General features: G+C 37.7%; 1 long non-coding RNA gene across 1 annotated transcript; it reads left to right on the top strand.

Moving 5' to 3' along the window:
* Positions 1-4,570: 4,570 nt before the first annotated feature.
* On the top strand, positions 4,571-12,619 carry LOC140152090 (uncharacterized). The gene is made up of 4 exons (XR_011859014.1): positions 4,571-4,682; positions 5,706-5,810; positions 7,094-7,204; positions 10,232-12,619. It is a non-coding gene; the product is annotated as an uncharacterized lncRNA (long non-coding RNA).
* Positions 12,620-22,966: the final 10,347 nt, after the last annotated feature.

Raw genomic sequence — 22,966 nt, 5'->3', positions numbered from 1 at the left:
GGCACTTTCCACACACATAAGTGGATGTGTATTCCTTGCAAGGATTCTGATATACAACACCGAACTTGTCGAGATTTTAGCTTTGTCCTTAGATGCCACCAGAAGCGACCTTAGAGTGTTCTATGGCTTGACGTGAGTGCTGATGCCATTGGAGCGGAACGGTCTTTGCAAGGACTAAGTAACTCCTGCCACATTAGGGGGGATGGACACATTGCCTCTTGACACAACATTACTGTGTCTATAGGTAGTCTGTTTTCGTCCCGGACAGTATTTCTCGTGAACGTGTCCCAGGACCAGTCCTGATAGCCGCACACTGCTGCGGATTCTGTCCAATTGAAGACCTGAGCGCAAGAAGACCGTAAGTCCACTTGGCCCCTCAACATGTATGCACTAAAGTTACGTATAGTTTCTTAGGGTTTTATAATGTTTAATACATGTTCCAGGGTGAAAACATCATGAAAGGTAGTGAAAGATTTGTTTTGGCCCCTGAACATGTTTAAAACATTACCAAACTATATACGAATTTATACGCAACATGAGTGTATACATTTTGAGGGGCCAAGTGGGCTTACGGTCTTCTTGCGCTCAGGTCTTCAATTGCTGTTGTTTGTCCTTCTCAGAAGACACAATGGTGTTTGCTCTGTCACTTTATAGTTTCCGAATTACGCCAAACTTGTGTTGAAGCGGGTGGTGGGAAGAGAAGCTTAAATGTTGTGCGGTGTGTGTGGGTTTCCGGTATAAGTGGCCGCGATCGTCCCGCAAGATGAGTACATCTAGTACCGGGATCTTTCCTTCTTCTTCCTTCTCCATGGTACATTTGATAGCCGGATGTTACGAGTTAATATGGTTCGTAAAGTGATCACTTTGGTTTTGTTTGATGATCACGATCGTGTCATCGACATAACGGCCCCAGAACCTGGGTGGCTCAGGGCAAGATGACAGCGCTTTCTGCTCAAAATCCTCCATGAAGAGATTAGCGGTGATTGGTGATACGGGTGAATCCATGGATGCGTCCTCAAGTTGTTGATAAAACTCGCCGTCGTACTGAAAGTAAGTGGTGGTCAAACAATATTCCAGTAAGCTCATGATCTGATCAACCTACAATTCAGTACGCTCATATAATGTGGGGTCATTGCGCAACCGTTCTTTGATGATCAACAGAGATTCATTCACCAGGGTAACGCGGTAACGTCGGGAGCTGACCAGCACCTCATCGCTTTCTAGTTGGAAATCTTTCAACTTGTCAACAAGGTCTTTACTGTTCTGTAGGTGGTGTCCCTACTGGCCCACTAAAGGCGAGATTATATCTGCGGTTATCTGGCCACATGGAGCCCCTGCACGCAACAATGGGGCGAAGAGGACAGAGTAGTTTTGTGTACTTTGGGAAGCCCGTAAAACTTGGGCAACTCTTCACTAGTCGGATACAACTGCCTGTACTTGACGTATGTAATCGCTCCACTACGTTCCACACCTTGTAATATTTTGATAAGTTTGTTCTTGTATTTGGAGGTGGGATTAGATTTTATTTTATTATAAGTCTTCAGTCTTCAGTCTTTATGCGCCTAAATGTGCTGCTCAAAACACAGGTGCAGATGTGCCAATAGTGCAGGATATGTACAAGATGTTCGAGTAAAAACGAACTCTAGATGCTTAGAGAACCTGGTGGACTGCAGAAGGCTGTAAAGCTCTAACTGCAGGGTGCTGCTGACTGGAAGGCTTAGACTGATGTTGATGTTACAGCTTCCACAGGCAGGCAGTTCCAAATATTGGTATCGTGCGGATGAAGAAATAATACTTGTAAGTGTCCCGAGATGCTCGGAGGGGCTGATACCGGAGATGGTGGGTTAATCTCCCAACGGTTGGATGAAGTTTGATGATGGGTGGAAAGTTGACATTTATGAGTCCATGATGTATTTTGTGGAACATTGAACACTGAATGAACAGTCTCCTTGTTTTAAGAAGGTCCAAATCTAACTGGTGAAGTAGTGGTGTGACACTAGCCCGCCTATCAAAGTTTCCACAAATAAATCGGGCTGTTTGGCGCTGGACTGTTTCCAATGTCCCTAGATGTATATGGACTCCATGCTGATGCAGCATCTTCTCATCACTCAGGAGCTCAGTAGCCTCTACCATGACCAATGCCCTACCCTTGTCCGCAGGGACAACCAAGATATCTTTATTGTCTTTCAAAGTTTTGAAACAGCAACGGTTTTTGTTGGAGTGGTGCAGTTTTGTTGTCGTTTTACATAATTTTCAATATGTTTACATATGTCAGCTTCAATGCAAATTAAGCCATCTGAAGGGACTAAATCGCATTTTATAGTAACCTCAATTTGGTCTACTTTTTGTGTACTTTGTGGATATAATAATTATGTGCTGATTTTCTCCGTTTCCGCAGTCCTTAATCCTTGTTTCATTTTTACTTTGCTTACAACAAACGGGAAAAGGTACTAAATCAGCATTTAATTTTCTCATCGGCTAGATGAAACTATAATGTTATCATCTTGGAAAATATGAATGGGCTATACCCGGGGGCTATAATACTACTACTTGCAGAAGCTGAGATAAGAGAGTGGAAGTAGAACTTTTTGAATGACCCTGGTATTTATGACATTTATTATACAGTGCGTATCAAAATGAAGTAACTTTGAAAATGTCATTAGATTAAAAAGTACATTTATGAGGTATTTGGTCACAATGCTCTAGTTTACAGAACGCCTTGCAGAATTATTTGGCATTGGTGTGATTGCTTTGAATCACCATGTGCAATGGCCCTTTGAACCCCTGATCTTACACCTCAGTGGATTTTTTGGGCCGGCTATCTGAAATCAAAGGATGTCACAAGTCCTCCTGCATACCTTGATGAACTCCAGAGACGCATGGCACAAGACGTGGTGTGCATGCCGTGTCGTGGAGAGTGGCATCTGCATACAGATGAATTTCGGTCATGTGAACATGTGAACGACGAAGACTGTTAAGTTGTGAAATATGTGATTTTCTTGTTGTTTTGATTTTAATTGATTTTGCCCAGCTGAATTTTGACTCGGCTAACAATAGTCACCGAGTCTTTATCATATTTATTAATGGTCATAAGCCAGTTATTTAACAGTTGTGGAAGGACAGGATGTTGATTCAGTTATCAACTATAAAGACAATCGCCACTGAGTGGAAGGCAGGGGGAGGGGGCAAGACTTCTCACAGGGGGACTTGGATACGCCACTCACACAGGCTGGTACAATCCTACACCACATTTCGCCATACTGCATTCTAGAAATGCTTGCTGTTAGAATAAGAAAAATTTTAATGCTAAATTATTGCACATTCTAGGGAAGCGTGGTTACCGTTTTGAAATAACCGAGTGAGAGGGTTTTCAAGAAAATATTTTTCCTGAAGCATCCTCTGTATAAAAGAAAATATGAATATTAACTGCACATCATATATAACGATTCGTGATACCCAATTGTGGCACATTTGAGGTCGTTTATGAGGCAGAGAATTTTATTTCAATTTTATATACGCCAAAATATTTTTTTTAATTGAGCAAGAATAAGGAAAAAAAAAACATTGAAAATTCTATGTATAAATAACATTAGACCCGGCAAAAGATTACTGTTTCGTTTTTATGGTAATCTAATCTTCTATTTCCTGAAGAAACATTTGGGGTCTAAAATGGATTTTTTATGTAATTGATAAAAACATCGAACGTGTATACAAGAAAAATGGTAGGTTCCTCTATAGTATTTTACTGACCATAAATGTACTGACACCGTGCGAGCACATGTCAAAATCGATACAATGTATTGTCCATATAGACGCGCATTTATCATGTTTATTGACGGATTAACAACAATTGAGCGCTATTAATACACATTAATGTTTTTCGGCAAATAAAATTCCAAAATATGGTACGTTTTCTGCTTTTGCTTGTCACGTGGTAGGCCTATATTGAAGTTGCGATTATATCTTCAAATAAGTTTCATAGTAGATTCCATCAAGACAAGTGGCCGAGTGGTCTAAGGCGCTAGGCTCATAGAGCATATCCAAAGCGGCGTGGTGCGCCGTGAGTTCGAACCCCGCCTCTGCCAAACTTTAAAAGAAGTAAAATTAAAATTTAACTTTTTTTAAATTGGGGAAATGTGACCTAAAGAATTTATGTATGGCGTGGAGTGGTGTGGTACAATCCTGTAAAAAGGTTGGAGCTGCTCGAGAATCAACCACACGAAGACGTCGATTTTTCATTGATTCCTGAGATGTGCTATTCGTTGACGCAGTGCACGTTAGTAACCATTGGTTACTGGTTCGAGCCTGGGCTCATACACCTGTTCCGAATTATGATATGTCATTATAGGCTTGGTGTTGCGATCATTTCGATCAGTGGTTCGTAACAAACAAAGCGTGAGCCAGTTGACCTAGCAACAGTCATGTTCTAACGTGCACTACGCCGGCGAATAGGCATATCTAGGTCAAGGTAGATAGAATTAGGCAAAATAATGCTTAAATGAATATCAATTGTTACGCCTATCACATACCCGGGCTGCGGTCGACACTTTGTTTTCGGAATTCACACGGAAGTTTTTCATGTATAGTTGAGGACTACATTCAACAGGTTTCTAACAAAATATCAACTTTATTAACTTTCTGTTGGCTTTACTAGGATTTTGTTGACAAGTATAGATTTCAAGGTAAGACGTATAATCATGATAATAATCACAATTTATTAATAACGCTAAAATCGTAATATTTGGGTTCCCTGGTAGAATATGCATGTCGTCAAATAGGTATGGCCACACCCTGATTTCAATACAGCGTACAATATTAGTCATCATGCAGCAGCATTAGGGCAGTTTATGGACTTATTCCCATCTCCAAGAACCGCAAATGGTATGTTATTGTAAAAAAAAATGACTGATTGCTACTTCTCACCGCTTCTGCTTTTCTTTTTTTTTTATTATATAAGCTTTAGATACTGTAACCGACGAGGATAGTGCGCGATGCGATGATCCCGGGCGATGATGCCGAAGAAGATATTTTATGTGTCAGGACATGGTCAGGACTTACCTGAAGCCAGTTCTAGTTCTACATGTCCATCGCCCAGTTTATAGTCCGACGCTTTTGCGAGCGCGCCGACGTGACGTTTTCAGTTCTTTTTAGAACTGCGCTTGCAATCTCTCAAAGTTGAGAAATGAAAATTTTCCATGTCTGTCTCAAGTTGAGAGTAACACCATGTTGGATTTCACAGTGGCAGTGACTTGCGACGAAACACACTACATGTATCATAATAGCAGATGTATTTCTAACACAACATTAGTTTACTGAGTTTCAAGATTGCATTTAAAGAAACGCGTTTTGGCCATCGTTTGTCATATTTGGAACAAAGGCCGTATATCAACTAATTATCATTATTATTATATTAATATTATTATTATTATTATTATTATTATTATTATTATTATTATTTTATTATTATTATTATTATCATTATTATTATTATTATTATTATGATTATTATTATTATTATTATTATTTATTATTATTATTATTATTATTTTTATTATTATTATTATTATTATTATTATTATTATTATTATTATTATTATTATTATTATTATTATTATTATTGTTGTTGTTGTTGTTGTTGTTGTTGTTGTTGTTGTTGTTGTTGTAATTGTTGTTGTGTTATTATTATAATTTTTATATATTTTCAGGAACAATTTGGACGAAATGGCTTCTTCACGGGTTGTTACCATGTTTCTGGTCTGTTTTTTGTACCTGGGTTGCATTAGTTATGCCTTCGAAAAACCCTCTTTTTGGTGAGTAAAATCATATTTTTTAATATAATGTTTGTATTCATGCACTTGCGGGATAACTAGAGTGGTTCTCGGCATTCGCGGTTCTTGGACTGGGAATAATGTGAACGTGTTTATTCATCTGTCATTGTTAATGAGAGTGTCATCCTCATCCATCTAAAGCAGGAGTAGAAAACCTTTTAACTCGTCTGGCTAGAAATAACCAATGAAAAATGCACTATTAAAAGAATGTTCAGACGATTTTGAAGTAAAAATAATTAAATTATCTGCCTATTTTGTCTGAATTAATTTTGTAAACTATATTGAAATTAATTTATATGTTTGCATGTTTGCTTAGGTCTATAAGCCTTGGCTCAAAATTCTATGGTTATGAATTTTGAAACTTTGATGACTGCAAAATAGTGGAAGAGGAAGTTATTCCATATTTTTATAAAATTAATAGACCTAAGTCTACCTATAATGAATGAAAATACAAATGAAAATATTCTTGATTCTTCTCATGAATCAAGTACCCATGGAAACCTTTGAAATAATAATGTATACATAAATCCCGGGCATATAAATCATTCCCTGTAAACAATTGACATAATATTTGTCAATGGATTGGAGTAAAATTCACATATTTGTCTGTTCATAGTTTAATTTATTTATAAATATTCGTCATTGAAATAATGCCAACATCGCAACGTTACGTACACTCGTACGAACAAGGCTTCTTTTATGCACTTTTGCGTTTTAATAATAGGCTAGTAGTGTTCCTTATGACTGTGGTGTTCTAATTGGGGATTTTAAATTCATAATACGACTTTAAGGTGGTATGTGAGGCATTATGGATTATGGAATTGCATTAAACATATTTTAAACAGATTAATTGAGTAGAGCAAAGCACACTTTTCAATATGGCTTTTGTTTGAAGCAAATTGGACATACGGGTTTCAAAATATATCAATTTATATTTGCTTTGTATCTTATTGCTTTTTATCAATAATCAATAAAGTTAATGGGCTAAAATGACTAGACTGGAGGAGCTCATTAATATGTAATTTTTGCCAATATTTTGCTAAAAATCCATGCATAGGCCTAAATATTCAGGGTACTTTTATTTTGCATACTTTTGCCTTATAACTTGGTCGAAGTGTTTCCAATATGTTATATACCTCTAATTTGCATATTCGCATAATTTATTAGCATATTTGCAAATTTTTACCAAATGTGTCTGAGACATACTTTCTTTTTTTTTTTTTTTTTTTTTTTTTTTTTTGGTTGAAATCGTTTCTTCTTTTCAGTCCGCGTTGTTCGTACTCCGTATGTAAGATAGTTACTTACCAGCACTTCTACAGCCAACGTTATAGTTGTGGTTTTTGGGGTTGGAGTACGTGTCTTAGACGTGTATCAAGGTAAGTCTCAACTTCGAGTTTCCCGACAGGAGTCTTAGTAAGCCTTAGTCTTAAGGTGGCCTTGAGGCTACTAAGCCTAGCCCGCTCTTGAAGCCCGAGTCTTAACTCTAGCCACCCGTCGAGAAATTCGCCCTTAAAGGCTTAGGCATTTAGAATTTGGTACCTTTGTTAGTGTCGTAGATGTGCTAACATAGCCTGCTATAACAATAGTGGTTAAGCCGAAAGCCACGTATGTAAGACATTGTGCATGAATATGTAATAAGGTTACGCAATATTTTGACCACAAACATTCAACAAAAATTTCTGAAAATGCACAGTGTATTTTAAGGTCTATTAAATGATTATTTTAATAATCATTTTATTCTGAGCCAAATGGAAACCTTCGTTACTAGTGTTTGATTTTTTACATGATTCAAGCACCATGCACAAATTCACTTCATTTTGGAAAGCTTAGGCTACTAACAACAGATTTTGACAAAACTTACCTTGTAATTTACGCTAGCATGTAACGTATTTATTAGTCGGATAGAACCAGTGGCGTAACCAGACATGATATGATATATATGATATGATATATGATATGATATGATATGATTTTATTGGCACAAAATCGCGGCCCGGAGGCCGAATTACATTGTACACAAAGTATAAAGCAAAAAACAACAACGAGAAAAGCAGTATATATATAACAACATAATAAATAAATATAAACAACAAATGAGGTCAGAACTCAAGGCAGCCAAAAAAAACAGGATCCACAGCAAAGCAATTCAAGGGATGAACCAGGATTAGGATGGGTTGCTGTTTAGCAGCCTAACAAAGTAAGGAACTGGACTCCTAGCAAACCTGTCAGTACGGGCACGGAGTTGGGAGAGATTGGCATTGTTTCTTAATTGTCTACCATGAGTCTGACCTCTGCTGGGAGGAAGCAACTTGGTGGTCCGATCACACTTGGACAATGTACGAGCAAATTTAAGGCAATGTTGCTCCCTCCTATCACACAGCTTATCAAGATTACACACAACAAGAGCATTGTCATAAGATACATAATTGGACCCAAGGATAATTCTCAGAGCTCTTTTCTGGATGTTCTCAAGCTTGATGGCCTTCTTGGAAGTGAGAGTGGAGTGCCAAATGACATCGGAATATTCAACCAGGGGTTTAATATATCCTTTGTAAACGGTCACTAACTCGGGTGTATTGAACCCAAACTTCTTTAGAGAACGAAGCATGAATAGCCTTCTATTGGATTTCTTCCACATGTGGTCAACTTGACCATCCCATTTGAGGTCAGTCTGGAGCCAAATACCCAACACTTTGGCAGAAGACACAAAAGAGAGAGGAGTGGGACCAATTTTTAAGGCCTGGGGGTGCAAGATTAAAAATTTCCCAATTTCTGATCAAAAGTTATAGTATTTAGGTGTGAGCATAGTTTTTTGCTTAAGTTTTGCCGTATTTTTTGCTCTTCTTTCCAGTTTTTTTGTCCTTGGGTAACGCTACTGGATAGAACTTGCTTGTGAATGTAAATTTGGGTAACATTTTTGCATTAATATTGACATCTAAGGTATATTGAATAAGAATATAGCAGGGGTCAAAACTCAAAATTGTTCTGATTTTGTTCAAACATGTTGCAAAATATTCCCCACAAGGATTCAGAATAATGTAGTTTGACCTACATACGACCAATCAGTCTGGAGTAATTAGCTAATAATAATTCGTCTATAAACGAATCCAACGAGCCAAGTGATGGTCAGAATTCAGTTGGCCATTACTGGGTCCCGTGCACAAAACTGCAGTTGTTCCTGTCATATTGGGTGTATCAAATCCGCTTAAAAATCGATGTTGAATTGTATTGTGTTGTAAACTTTCATCATTCTTTTAGCTTCTTTTGTCTACGTGTAACACGGGTGATGGAATGCAGCTTAATATCCCCGCCAAGGCCACATCATTCCACATTTTAGACCTAAGGGGGAACCCAGCTATGGCTGCCATTGAGGTGTAGGAATGCGTGAAATTGGAGAATGGGCCTTAGTCCTAACCAGAGAAGATGTAAAGAAAGGAGATAGATCCAGCTATCCTCAAACAAAATATGTGTGTTGCCGCTCATTCAAAAGCAATCACGCTATTTAGGTTTAACAATAAAATACAACAAAAGGGTTCGAACCCATGACGGGTGTGATACACAAGTTACTGCTTACTAGTTTTAGGGAAAGGTCAGTGTCTGTATACCATCAATACTATGCACACCATGCATGCAGATCCTAACATCCAGTTTATTTCAAATAAAATATGACCGAAGTTCCATGGCAAATAATAATTTTGCACGCTTGGTTACGCTTTCAACCTCTACGATTTATGATACAGACTATTTTCAATTATCAAAATATCTTTATTGGGTTTGCAGGAAATGACAGGAAAATACATAAAACAATAAAATATAGATGATCAAAAATCATCCCTTTTCTAACAAAATCCTAAAACACTCTCCTAAATCATTAATATATGTTCCAAAATGGGCGGATTTTTTGGAATCTTTACAAAACTACATTTCTTTCTTATAGTATCCACGTGTGGTATCCCTTCAGAGCAACATCAGGTACTTAACACACACTTGTCATACTTTCAAGGGATTCTCTATAGAAACATTGGATGTGGTTTCAATTCTGGAGTGAAAGTTAATCAACCGTAGTCGGCAACACACATCACATCAAAGGCTACTTTCAAGTAGATATGTAATTACTTGAGAATAAAGGACTATGAATAGGTGCGACAGGATTACCTACGGGATTATCTCAAGGGTATAATTCCGTTCTCCCTCCTTTCTTTACATCTTCTCTGGTCCTAACCTCATTATTTCGGCTTTAAATGACCAGAAAATCTTCCTGACAGTTGTTACTTATAATATTAGGCTCCGTGATTAGCCTATTTCATATTTTTGCGATTGCGAAGAATAAAAATAATAAAACTGAATTGACCAAAAGCTGATTTTATGACTCTAATCATTTATTTTAATTCTTAATTTCACAGGACCGCCTATAGGTGTGATTATGTAACAGGGTACAAGTGTTGCGAGCAGGTTGTACATGTAGACCCCGATCAATAGGGATGTTGGTCACGGTACACAAAAGAGAAGTCAAGTGGCTGATATCGTTGGATATGACGAGTCAACTCTTCTAAGCACGACAAGAATAATTAAGAGAAATAAAATCTAGCATAATCGAAACTTTTTTTTATATATATAATATTCTTTGGTGTACGCTTATATTTAAAACAAGATGAAGTGTTTAAAAAGACAATGATCGCTCACAATGATAAGGGATTAGTTTGTAAAGATATCAAATTGAGATACATTATACAGGCATGTTGCTGACAATGCCACTACAGTAAAAGCCGCATGCGGCCCATACACGATCAATTTGATCAATATCAAAAGGCCCTAGAATAACGGCCTAGATACAAGAGTGGATACAAAATCTAGCATTATGCACTGTATACAGTGATGTTATTGTTTTGTTCAACCGTCAATAAAATCAAACTGGATTAGATATCTTCAATATTTAGTATCCAGACCTGAATCTAGGATCCCAAATATTGAGTCATGAATCAAATTGATCGTGTATGGCCCGCATTAGAAGAAAGTCACGCACTTGAAAATGTTAGACAAGTAGAAAAAGCACATTATTCCTATCGTAATTTTGAATTGGTCAAAATTGTACTAACATTTCGATATATTATTCATATCTTAGAAAATTTTGCATATTTCAGCCTCAATTCAAAATTGTTGCAATGTATTTATGCATTAATATCAAACCTTTCCAGTATGATACTTATTTGCATATGGTTTGAGAAAATTTTGCCTATACTATGCGTGCAAATTTCACAGGTCAGCTTCGTATGATGCATGGAAGAAATTTATGTTTTTCTAAAATCTGCACATCCCACCATAGACTGTACCAAACAAGTTATGTATTGTTCAAAATTGTTTTCACCTATTGCTATGGTAATTAATCCGATTAATTACGTAACTTCGCCAGCGTAATATTATTCACAGTAGAATTAAGTGATGACGTAACAGGATTAACTGCCATAGCAATAGGTTATAACAATTTTTGAAAATATTACCCTGCACTACAAGCAGGTTGCACTCATCACCTGTGTATGTCTGCAATCATAGATTGAATACAATACCGCTCTTTTCAAAGATATTAATCTTACAGGTGAAAGTGATTAGCATCATATGAATATTCTATAGAATTACGATCCAGGTCTTTATCATATCCATGTTCTTTGACGTCTGTGGCTTAATACAGAGGTACCGCGTGAACGTACCAGTGCAGTGCGATATATTCAAAAATTGTTTAAAACTATATATATTGCTATGGTAGTTAATCCTGTTACATCATCACTTCTATACGCTGGCGAAGTGATGTAATAAGCTGTAATAATCGGATTAACTACCATAGCAATATGTGAACATAGATTGTGAAAACAATTTTTGAATACATCACGCTGTTCTACAAGCAGGTTGCACTCATCATCTGTGTATGTCTGCAAGCATAGATTGAATACAATACCAGTCTTTTCAAAGATACTAATCTTACAGGTGCGAGTGATCAGCATGATATGGTGACCGCTTATGGGTATGAATTTCAACCAGCCTAATCATGAAGCTCTCGTGGCCAAGTGGTTAAGGCGTAGGTCTCGTAAACCTGAGGTCCTGGGTTCGATTCCCAGGCGGGATCACTTTTTCTCCTTGTCTCCTTTATTATTTGCGACGGCGAACCTGATGAAAAATAATGTTTATTTATATAATTCCCGTCGATCATGCCACTGTTTTTCCGAATGATATGGTTCAATGCAGAGGTACCTCGTGAACGTACCAGTGCAGCGCGGTATATTCAAAAATTGTTTTCACCTATTGCTATGATAGTTAATCCGATTATTACAGCACTTCACCAGCGTGTATACGGCGAATAGGAAAGTTGGTTTGGTTCAAGTGGCTTTTAACTGTTATACGTCCGTATGACATCATCATCTAGTTATTAATTTAACCACAGTGTAACAAAGACGGAGTTGAATATTAATGTGTTTTTACACACTTTGAAAGTTAAACATTTCTATTATTTTTAATAGTGTAAAATATTTAGACGCTGCAATGTGTTAAGGGCTGGGGTATGAACGTTTGGACAGTATTTATTGTGGGACATTAGAGCACATCAGACATATCGAATTGTATTCTGAATACGGAGAATGTCATTCTGATATCAAATAATTTTGATTTTTTGAAATTCGCAATTGAATACACATTTTATGGCAAATCATTAAAAATTGATATTTTTGATATTTAACAGTACTTGAAGTAAACTTTATAAATCTGATGATTTATACTTAAAGTGTATGTAGGTGGGATAAAAAGCCGACGATCAATTGAAAATTTTGACGTTTTGTATTGAAGATATGGATTTTTTTTCCCAAAACACAAAAAAAAATTAGGTCTTTTGGGAAAAAAATCCATATCTTCAATATGAAAGGTCAAAATTTTCAATTGACTCGTCGGCTTTTCCTCCCTGCTACATACACTTTAAGAATATGTCATTAGATTTATATAATTTACTTCGAGGACTGTTATATATCAAAAATTTGAAAAATATCAAATTTTTATAATTTGTCATAAAATTTGTATTATATTGTGATTTTCAAAAATGAAAATTATTTGATATCAGAAAGACATGCTTCGTATTCAGAATGCAATTCGATAGGTCTGAGGTGCTCTCATGTCCCACAAAAAATACTGTCGAAACGCAATAAACGCTCATTTTAGATCCCTTAATAATCTTAACAATTCTATAAACTTACATGTTAACAGTCACTGTCGCTAAGATTGTACCATACAGCCTGTCTCAAAAAAAATTGTGCAAGTGAAAAGCGCCCTCATTGGCGATTAGAAAATACCGTTATGACATGATGCTTACATCAACGTCACGGGCACAGTCTTAGCTCTCAAATACCGTTTGTTCTGTTCAATTTGCTCTTTTTAATCTCGAGATAAGTTTAGTTAAGAACGAAAGGGTAAAATCACAATTGTGCCACTTTTACTAGGGAATAGGGCTGTACATGTAAATCAATGATAGCTGATGTTGATGCGTCTAATGCACTTCCCTCTTCGAGGCTCGTGCATTAGACGCATCAACACCAGCGCGCGTGCATATTTTGTCTAATTTCATTAATTTGTCAAATTTCATGAACTTGTCATTAAAGTGTGTAATATTTGTTTGTCTTTTAACATGTCTTGAATGACAAAAAGAATAGTATTTACCGTGGTAAAATCATTGACATGCACATGTATTTAATTTTACAGCAGAATGTGAAATATTTATTTATCGTTTAATTTGTCGTAAGAGGACAAAGAGAATCATTATACCTTTATCATGATAAAACATTAAAAACAATTTTGTATTGTTGTGTAATTGATGCATTCTTTTGATTTCACGAAGGAGCTCTTGATAAACTTAATGCTATTATTGATTTACATATCAGCCCTCTTCCCTATATTATAAAAGTGGCACAATTGTGATTTTACCTTTTCGTTGTTAAGTAAGCATATCTCGAGTTTAAAACAAGCAAATTGAACAGACTAAACGGTATTTGAGAGCTAAGACTATGCCCTTGACGTCGATGTAAGCATTATGTCACAACGGTATTTTCTAATTGCCACAGAGGGCGCTTTTCACTTGCACAATTTTTTTGAGACAGGCTGTATATTAGGGTGTGTGTGATACGAGTGGGTTAAAAATGTTGATAGCATACACCCTCAAAATATTATAGCCAAATTTGGTGAGGATTAACACATTCACAGTGCTGGCCAGCATTTGGAAAGGCATTCGCACGGAGTAACATGCGCTTTTTAAGTTCTTGTAGATTTATGCGCCAACAAGATCCACACAAAATTACTTCCTGTTTGTTTGTTTAGATGCTCCCAAACAATTTCCACTTGAAAACTAATTGAGATCATGTTGGCGCATGACTTTGAGAAAGGTTAAAATTCAGTTTAGACAATTTGACATTTTCGCACTGTTTTACATCAGGGTCACTCCATGTCAAAATAGACTGAGTGCACATCCACTCAAAGTTCAATTTGAGTTGTTGCACGGCGCAAAAAGCACTTTTTGAGTCCTGGTAGATCTATGCGCCAACAAGATCCCAACAAAATTGCTTCATGTTTAGTTTATTTGGATGCTCTCAAACAAGTATCAGTTAAAAATAATTGGGATATTTGACATTTTCGCATTGTTTTACATCAGGGTCACTCCATGCCAAAATAGACTGAGTGCACACCTACCCCTTGGATTTTGCTCACTGTGAATGTAAATGAGTAAATAATCGTGTCATGAGGTTTTTTGGTCCAAAATTTCAAGAAGTTTTATCCCAACAAACCGAAATGGACAGGACGCAAAAATTTGGCTATAGTATCTTGTGGTAACATGCTATCTACGTATTTTCTTAATAAAAATATCCATGACGCACTTTTATCACCACATGGTACATAATTAGCGACAATGACTGTTAATCAACATCAAGAGGCACCTGTGTACCATCTAACACTGGGTTAAACATGATTAAATTGTGTGCATTCGTGCAGTGGCGTAACTGGACCAAGGATTCTCGAGTAATAATATACTATAGGATAAGCCACACGTTTGCGCAAATGAAGTCAGTCACACATTCAATGCGCGTTCATGCATGTGACGGCCTGTGCTGTGGAAGAGTTTGACCTGTGTAAGAGGTGATGCATGTTTATGTCGTCGCTTTAAACACAAAATAGATGTATTCCAAAGAACTCTACTTAGAAGAACAATATCCATCACAAAACTAGACAAAATGACAAATGCTGATTTATATACAAACACAAATACTGAACCATGGAGCAAAATCATCAAAAGAAGAAGACTAAACTGGGTGGGTCATCTATACAGACTTCCAGAAGAAACTCCAGCACGTCAAGCCCTAGCTGAATTTCAAAGAAAAACTAAGCGTCCTGTCGGACGCCCAAAACCAACGTGGGTGGCGCAAATGCAGAAAAAAGTAGATGAACAAACTCTTACACAGACCAATGACAGAATAGCCTGGAGAGCAGTAGTAGCGTGCGCAAAATGGCAACATAGCCGGAAAGCGTAGACGATGATGATGATATTTTTTTTTTAATGCGAAAAACGGCGAACATTTGGTCGTTTCTTTCCATTATTGTGAAAAACCAAGTATCTGAGGAGTTAGCAGTTTCTCAATATGCTATGAAAGTATTCAAACCGATGCCCCTATGTCGACTTTGGCTATAAGCTGTATTTTTGCCGGAAAGGGTCCGAATAATTGGCAGTCGATGTCATCTTGGAAAAATTTGGTGTACCAAACTCCCCAACAACTGTCAATCAAACTACGGGATAAGTCTGTTTCATTATTGAAGTAGAACGCATAACATTGTCGTGCACATACGTAAAATTTAGGCTAAGCGACTAGTAAGCGTTACTAGGTGAACCAAACTCCTTAGCAACTGTCAATCAAACTGCCGTGAAGTGGCTTAAATTTTTATACAGAGATTGAATACGAGTGTCACGGCCCTGACTAGATATGCTAATGAAGGGCAAATAGCGTACCTCCGCGGGATAATTTCACTATGCGCCTGGCAAACTTCGATTCAAAGCACAACTTGCTGGTTGTGTTCTGCGTGTACCACGTTTTGCCAAAAATGCCCGCTAAGCGCTGAATGCGCAAACCTTTGTAACGCACAAACTTAAAGACCCAAATTATCATTTGATTTCGGGCTGATTGTCCCAAAACGCCAGAGGTAGACAACCCTACATGGCGTATTACCATAGCGTTACACAAGAGCCAGATTTGACTCGGTAGTCTTTGGGTATAATCTCTTTGCTTGTATCAAGAAACTAAAAATTACACAATTTTCTGATCTCTTTGGTTTTCAATGACATTCATTACTTTTCTTTTTATATGAACAAATTTAAACGCCACACTCCAGATATTTTTAAGAAACTCTAGTTTTTGTATAGAGGGCGCCGCTGAAAGCAGGAAAGCAGAGGCCAGACATAATCAATACGGGGACGTTCATCGGGCGAGAACCCTAATTCGTACATGTCCCATCCTGCAGTTCTAAAGAGCTGTGACAACGCCATAAAATTATGTTGTTGTTTTTTGTCAGGCATCCACAGGATTTGCCAATATTTTTTATCACAACACAAGCCGTCCAAAGTGTGAGCTTTGTTGGCGATCCTGAGTTGGAGCATGTCCTATTTCCAGGTGGGGGGATCTTCAAAAAAATGTACGGGGATATGCCACGCAGACTTTCGGATGCTGACTTTCTCTATACCTACTTATAACTACCCAACAGTATACCAATGTTCAACAAAAAACACCCCAAATCACTTACATTTCCGTCGTCACTGAAAAGCTACCCATCGATATAAAAAAATCGCTGAAAAGGTACCCCAAAATCGTGGTACATCTGCGTATACCTTCAACCAGGGAGAGACCCCATCGGGGGGGGGGCTTATTATTTGTGAGCAACACTCTTTAAAATTAAACTGAAGATGTGAAAAATATGAGTTATTTGATGCATAATAATCGCAAGACTGGTGGGAAACGAAAGTTGTAGTGGCGTAAATTATTCTACGACCACTTACTTACAATGAAAGTGACGGAAAAATGCGGACACAATCCCAATTTGACCCTATAAACTTATTAAGAATAAAATGACCCGGTTTCCACTTCTAAAAAAGATTGAATTTCATAAAGTTTCCTGTATTTTTATAATTTTAAACGACTGAGACTGCTTTTTGTAATGCGTGTTTTTGCTTTTAGTCACTTAGTCTAACCGACTTACATTTCAGGTGTATGTCGCCTAATTAGAACATTTTCTTCGACGTCAAACTTTCACAAGCAAACCCATAGATTCGGATTGCTGAATGAAATCGCACACCTCCGCCACTTTTAAACATGCGTATCCATCCCCACCTTTTACACAATCACACACAGTGCCGGTAGGGTATTTGGATAGCATCTGGATCAATTGGCAGAGGCGATGTCCCCTGGCCATGGAGCTTACTCTGTGTATCTGAAGTATCGAGTCAAATCGGGCATGTATACTGCGTCTTTGTGCTTTGGGCATCTCAAGCGCAAATGGTGACTGCGATCATCATGGTTTGTTTAAGAAAGAATACATGATACATCAGTGCTAATTGTAAAACATGTGCGGTGAGAACACTTGTATAGAGCGGATCACAGGCAAATATCTACTTCCTTTTGAATCTACAAGATCCAATATACATACATTCTAATTAGATGTTGAGAATGCATAAAGTTTTACAATTTCAGAGTGGTTCCGAAACACCCTTACAGTTGAACCTGCAGCGGCTGGTGGTTCCTGTTCACCAGAACGAATCTGCAACGGATTGGCTCAGTCACCAAATGCAAATTGCCGCCGCACATACACAGGCATAGGCAGTGATTAGTAAGCTGTCCTTAGTAAAGCAGTACTTCGGAATCACGCTGCAATCAGCGTTCGTAAAGAGTCTGTGAAGTCACACTTGCTTTTTGCAGCGGGTACTGTTTTCACACTGTTTGAATTCTGGTCCTGCAATTTGATGAATTGAACGGACATTCCATCTACGCGATGTAGAACGGGCATCATCTTTATCTTGAGATCATCTGAATGTAGTACTTCTGATTTCACGTTACGTGTTAACTCAATAAGCAGTACTTTGAGCAGGAGAATGGCAAATGGTTTACCTATACATGCCTGTTTACCACCGCCAAATATGCACTAGTTAAATCGGTCTCCATTGCGATATTCAGCATGTTCTTCAAAAAGCGGTTTGGATCAAACCTTTCATTTTCACAATATAAGTCTAAATATTTCATAGTGTTCAGGATGCTTAAAAGAACCGACCACCCTTTGGGAATTTGTTTACTGTTCTTGGGGTTCTAGTATGGTCGGATCAAATCTACACCGACAAATATAAATCTTCCATCAAATACTTGTTTATTTTATTTATTTCTTCTTTAACCTGGGACATGCAATCAGTGACCAGCACTGTTCTCCCTTGCTGCCCAGGATACAACACAGATAAACAACAAACATGAATTTAAAAGTATTTAAAATATACATAAAAGTCATAAAATTAATACCATATAAATTATACACATACTAGGTACAAGAAATTTAAATAACATATGATAATTACATTTACAATGTGCTACATAAAAGAGATATTATTGCAAGTTAGTATATATGTTCTTGAAAACATTTGCATTGACAGGAAGGGGATTTTTGATGTTTCGGGAAAGATCATTCCAGGCCTTAGCCCCCCTGAACAGGAAAGTTCTCTTGCCAGTCTCAGTGCGCATCTTATTTATAACCAGATTCCCAGCGGTCGATGATCTGAGAGTATGATTGCTATAAGCATCAATACACTTGGTGAAAATATTGCACAGGTTGGGGGTACCAGCCCCCAAGACATTTAAAAACATTGAGACAGATATGATATTTACGACGATCAGAAAAAGTTTCCCAGTTTAGGGAATCAAAGACAAAATGAGTTGGAGTGCGCATTGGGACACCAATGATTGCTATACCGAGACGTTTTTGATGGCGATCCAACCTGTTCAGGAGAGTTAAGCCTGCATTTGACCAAATTAGATCACAATAATCAACTTTAGGTAAAACAACAGATGTATACAACAACTTCAGGGTGTCAACAGCTAAAAACTTTCTGATACGGTAAAAAGACCAATATATTTATAAAGTGACATGCAGATTTTATCAATTTGGTGTTCCCAAGTTAACCGCTGATCAAAAATAATGCCAAGATACTTAAAATATGGGACACATTCAAGGGGCTGATCTTTGATATGAACAGTAAGAGGACCAGAGGATCTTGTATCTTTACAATATGGGCCCAACCGTCCCGCTTCCCTTAGAGATAGATTTAATTAAACCATCATCAGAGATTGGGCACTCCATCCTACTTTTAGGCTAGGAACAGCTGGTATGAGTGGCGTAAACCTGCGTGCTAAGTCAAGACTGGTCACAGGAACCTAGTCTTACTATCAGTTGAAGTGTCACTTGGCATATTTAGATCTGAGTGTCTTGTGCTGGTTCGTCTTTTTTATCTTCACTTGGAGACGGTTTCCAGCTTTGAATCAGGTCTATCTGTCGGAATGATTTACTTTGACGGCATAACCATATCACATAGCTGGTTCTGAGTGCGAATTTAGAAGCCACATCCATGATGTTACGTCTCTTTCCACTTGGTACTCCAAGAGCAGCGATGCATTTTGTCAGCGATGTTGTAAATGCCTCTGCTTCCAATTTACAATTGGGAAGTAGTGCGTACACCATCCCCTATTTTCGCAGTCGGCTATAAGATCTTGGCATTTGCTTTTCTTTCTTGCATTGGTATTTGACAGGTTTTCTTCAGTTGGGACTGTAAGCTCAATGATGATAACTGTTTTGGTCCTTTCAGAATAGATTGTAATATCAGTATGTTTTGCAGTCTCTGTGATTATGGGAGGAAATACTAATTGCTTATGTTCTTCATCCATCAGGAATTCCCAGTCATTGTCTTCTGTAAGAGGTTTGATGTATCTCTTTTTGGAAGAGGCAGTGCTGGATTCCGGTAGATTACGCCATCTGCAGTGCGGAATTTGATAGTAGTCATAATTAATTGGCATCCTCTGGTGGGATGTACGACCCCGGGTGTACGACTTCTGATTTGCCTCTGGTGTCCATACATATATACAGAAGCTTCTTCCAAGATGTATCTACTTGCATGGCAGAGTCCCATATGAGCCATTGTCCTTGTTTGGCGCAGCCGTAGAGGTACACAAGCATGTCATCTTCATCTACGTCTTTTACCAGACTAGTGAGGCATTTCCTGTGTTCTTGGGGTTTCATGTCTCTTAACAGTTTCTGGTTCTTTTTGAAACCAGGCCTGCTCTGGCTGTTTGACCTATGCACATCTCATTCAGTATCAGATGTCGCTCTCTTTGTTCAAGTTCTCTGACTCCATTCCACCTTGATTGCTTTTCTTTTCTTTGTAGGCAGTCTTTGTAGAGAGTATGTGTTTTGCTATCTATAGAATAAGCACCATAGTATACTAAGGTGAAACAAATAATGTTGGTTACAAGTGAATCAATTAATACAGATCAGGGATTTTCTACATAAAAACTAAAATCCCACCCAAATACCCCCTCAACACCCACCCACCCATCCCCCAAACACATACATATACATGTAGGACAAGTGACAAAACAAACCACAAATAACTTTCCCATAATACAATTAACATGGTCACAGTACAAAAACATGGTCCACCAATGAATTGATTAATGAAAGTCACATCCCATTCAAAAACCAAGATCAAAGGAATCTATAGAATACTTGTTGAGATGGTTCTTGGTGATTTGCATACATCACGTGTTAGATATTGGGGATGACGACTTCCAAGAGAAATTTGGATGATTTAAGCAGTCATATTTTGTGAGAAATAAGAAAAGTTAAATCAATACATCTTTCTTTGTCCTCGCATGGTAAATGATGGTATTTTAGTCAAAATAGTTCGCTAACAAACATCCTAAGGTTTGCCGTGATTGTTAGTTTCCGTTGATATTCGTATCATTTTATACTTTTCTGGTTGTGTGACGAAGTTGCCCATGATATCAAAATGAGTATCGCAATATTATTGTACGTGTCACACCGACACCGCCTGGCTAATAATTATTTGGTGGAGCAGAGACACTAAAATGAATACACGGGATCGATACACGTGAATTGCTATGCATGATTTTGATATCAGACGAAAATCTTCGAATACTGGGTTAGAAATTGATGAATATCTCCCGCAAATGAATTTTTCTCAAGAAACCAGATGTGGTCTCATACACTTGAAAATACATTTTGAACAGATATGATAGTCGCTAGAATGCGCTTTGAAAATTGGCCGTGCGCTTTGAACTCAAAATCTGACAATTTTATATTGCGTTGGTCCTATGGACTACAGCGTGTAGTACAGCTGCACTCACTGTAGGCAGTATACAAGTCGATGACCATTGACCTCAATGGGGTATACAAGCTTATTCGCGCACAACCAAGATCAATTACCCGGCTTTGTGAGTAGCCTTAGTTAAGTCCCTCGACTAATTATTAGTTTTAAAGAGCTTTAAAGGTTTGAACCAAATGGCTAATCGTGGCTGTGGATTCAACCTACCATGGCGATTCCTGCCATGAAGATATAGGGTCGATGACACTGTGCGTGTGTAGTCATGTATTTTATTATAGCCAAATATAATCGCCCAGACCGGACGCACAGGTCGCTTCCGTTGATATTTGTTTCAATTCACACCATTCTAATTGTGCGACGAAGTTGCCTAAGATATCAAAAACGATGTCGCAGTTGGGTACGTAAGTAGTCATGTACGTGGATCACGGAACCTTTACTCACATAGGCCTAATTATTTTGGAGTGCAATTTCTTTTCATTTTTCGAATTATGGCTATAATAATAATAGGACATGGATATGACTTTTCGGTGTGGTCATGTCATGTACCAAAGCTCACGGGGCATTGTCCTCGCATGGTAAATGATGGTATTTTAGTCAAAATAGTCGCATAGATCGCTAATAAACATCCTAAGGCTTGCCGTGATTGTTAGTTTCCCTTGATATTTGTTTCATTTCATACTTTTCTAGTTGTGTGACGAAGTTGCCTAAGATATCAAAAACGATGTCGCAGTTATGTACGTGCATCACGGAACCCTTATCCACATAGTTATTTTACAGTGCAATTTCTTTTTATTTTTCTAATCATGTCTATGATAATAACAAGGCATGAATATGCCTACTGAGTAATTGAGAATTGCTGGCAAGCGCTGTTTTAATAATCGAGCTGTAACTAACTCATAGTTACCAAGAAGAGAAGCAAAATATAGTGAAAGCTTATTTACCTTGTGGAGCCCAAATCCCGGTAAGTTAACGGAGAGGCTGAAAAGGCTTTCCGATATTTCTTGGAAAGTTCGGTAGTGATTTGCTCTACGTATAGTGATTTGCTCTACTCTAGTCGTAGTATCGAATCCCGTGCGTTATCCTGATTACATGAAGTAATGGCAATGTGGGTTTGGGATTCCAAATTACATGCTTAGATCCATATCTTATGCAGCGTGACACTACACATCTGGCATTTATTTTATTTTGTCACACCGCCCTCATTGAATAAAGTTCTGCGTTGTCGTCTTCCGTATTTAAAGTGATTGGCGCTTTCTTTCCAAAATATGTGATTCACCATGCTGCATGTTATGGTTGTTTTGTTTGTTTGTTTGTTTGTTTGTTTGTTTGTTTGTTTGTTTAAACTGTAGCTCCATGCGGGGACACGCGTGGGTCTTGATGGGACCAGACTAAAAACAAAATGCTCAACTTGGGCTAAAAAGCCTATATATAAACATGCTAGCCTGTTTTGTGTTTCTTGCATTTTGAACAAATTTTACCCAACACATAGTTGTGTACATTTTAAAGGGGACTTTAAGTAGCCTGACAAGTAAATTTATAGGTATATGAAAGTTTTTGGCAACACTTTGCTTTCAATAAGTAACGCATTTCTTTTAATAAGCGTTATTGCAAACATCCATGAGTTATATTGGTTGGATTCATGGCGTGTTGTCGTATCGCGCAATGGCTTGTTACATATTCGCCGTAGAAGTGATGT

This window comes from Amphiura filiformis, chromosome 1, assembly GCF_039555335.1.
Source record: "Amphiura filiformis chromosome 1, Afil_fr2py, whole genome shotgun sequence".
NCBI classification, from domain to species: domain Eukaryota; kingdom Metazoa; phylum Echinodermata; class Ophiuroidea; order Amphilepidida; family Amphiuridae; genus Amphiura; species Amphiura filiformis.
This window is presented reverse-complemented; position numbering and strand designations above follow the sequence as displayed.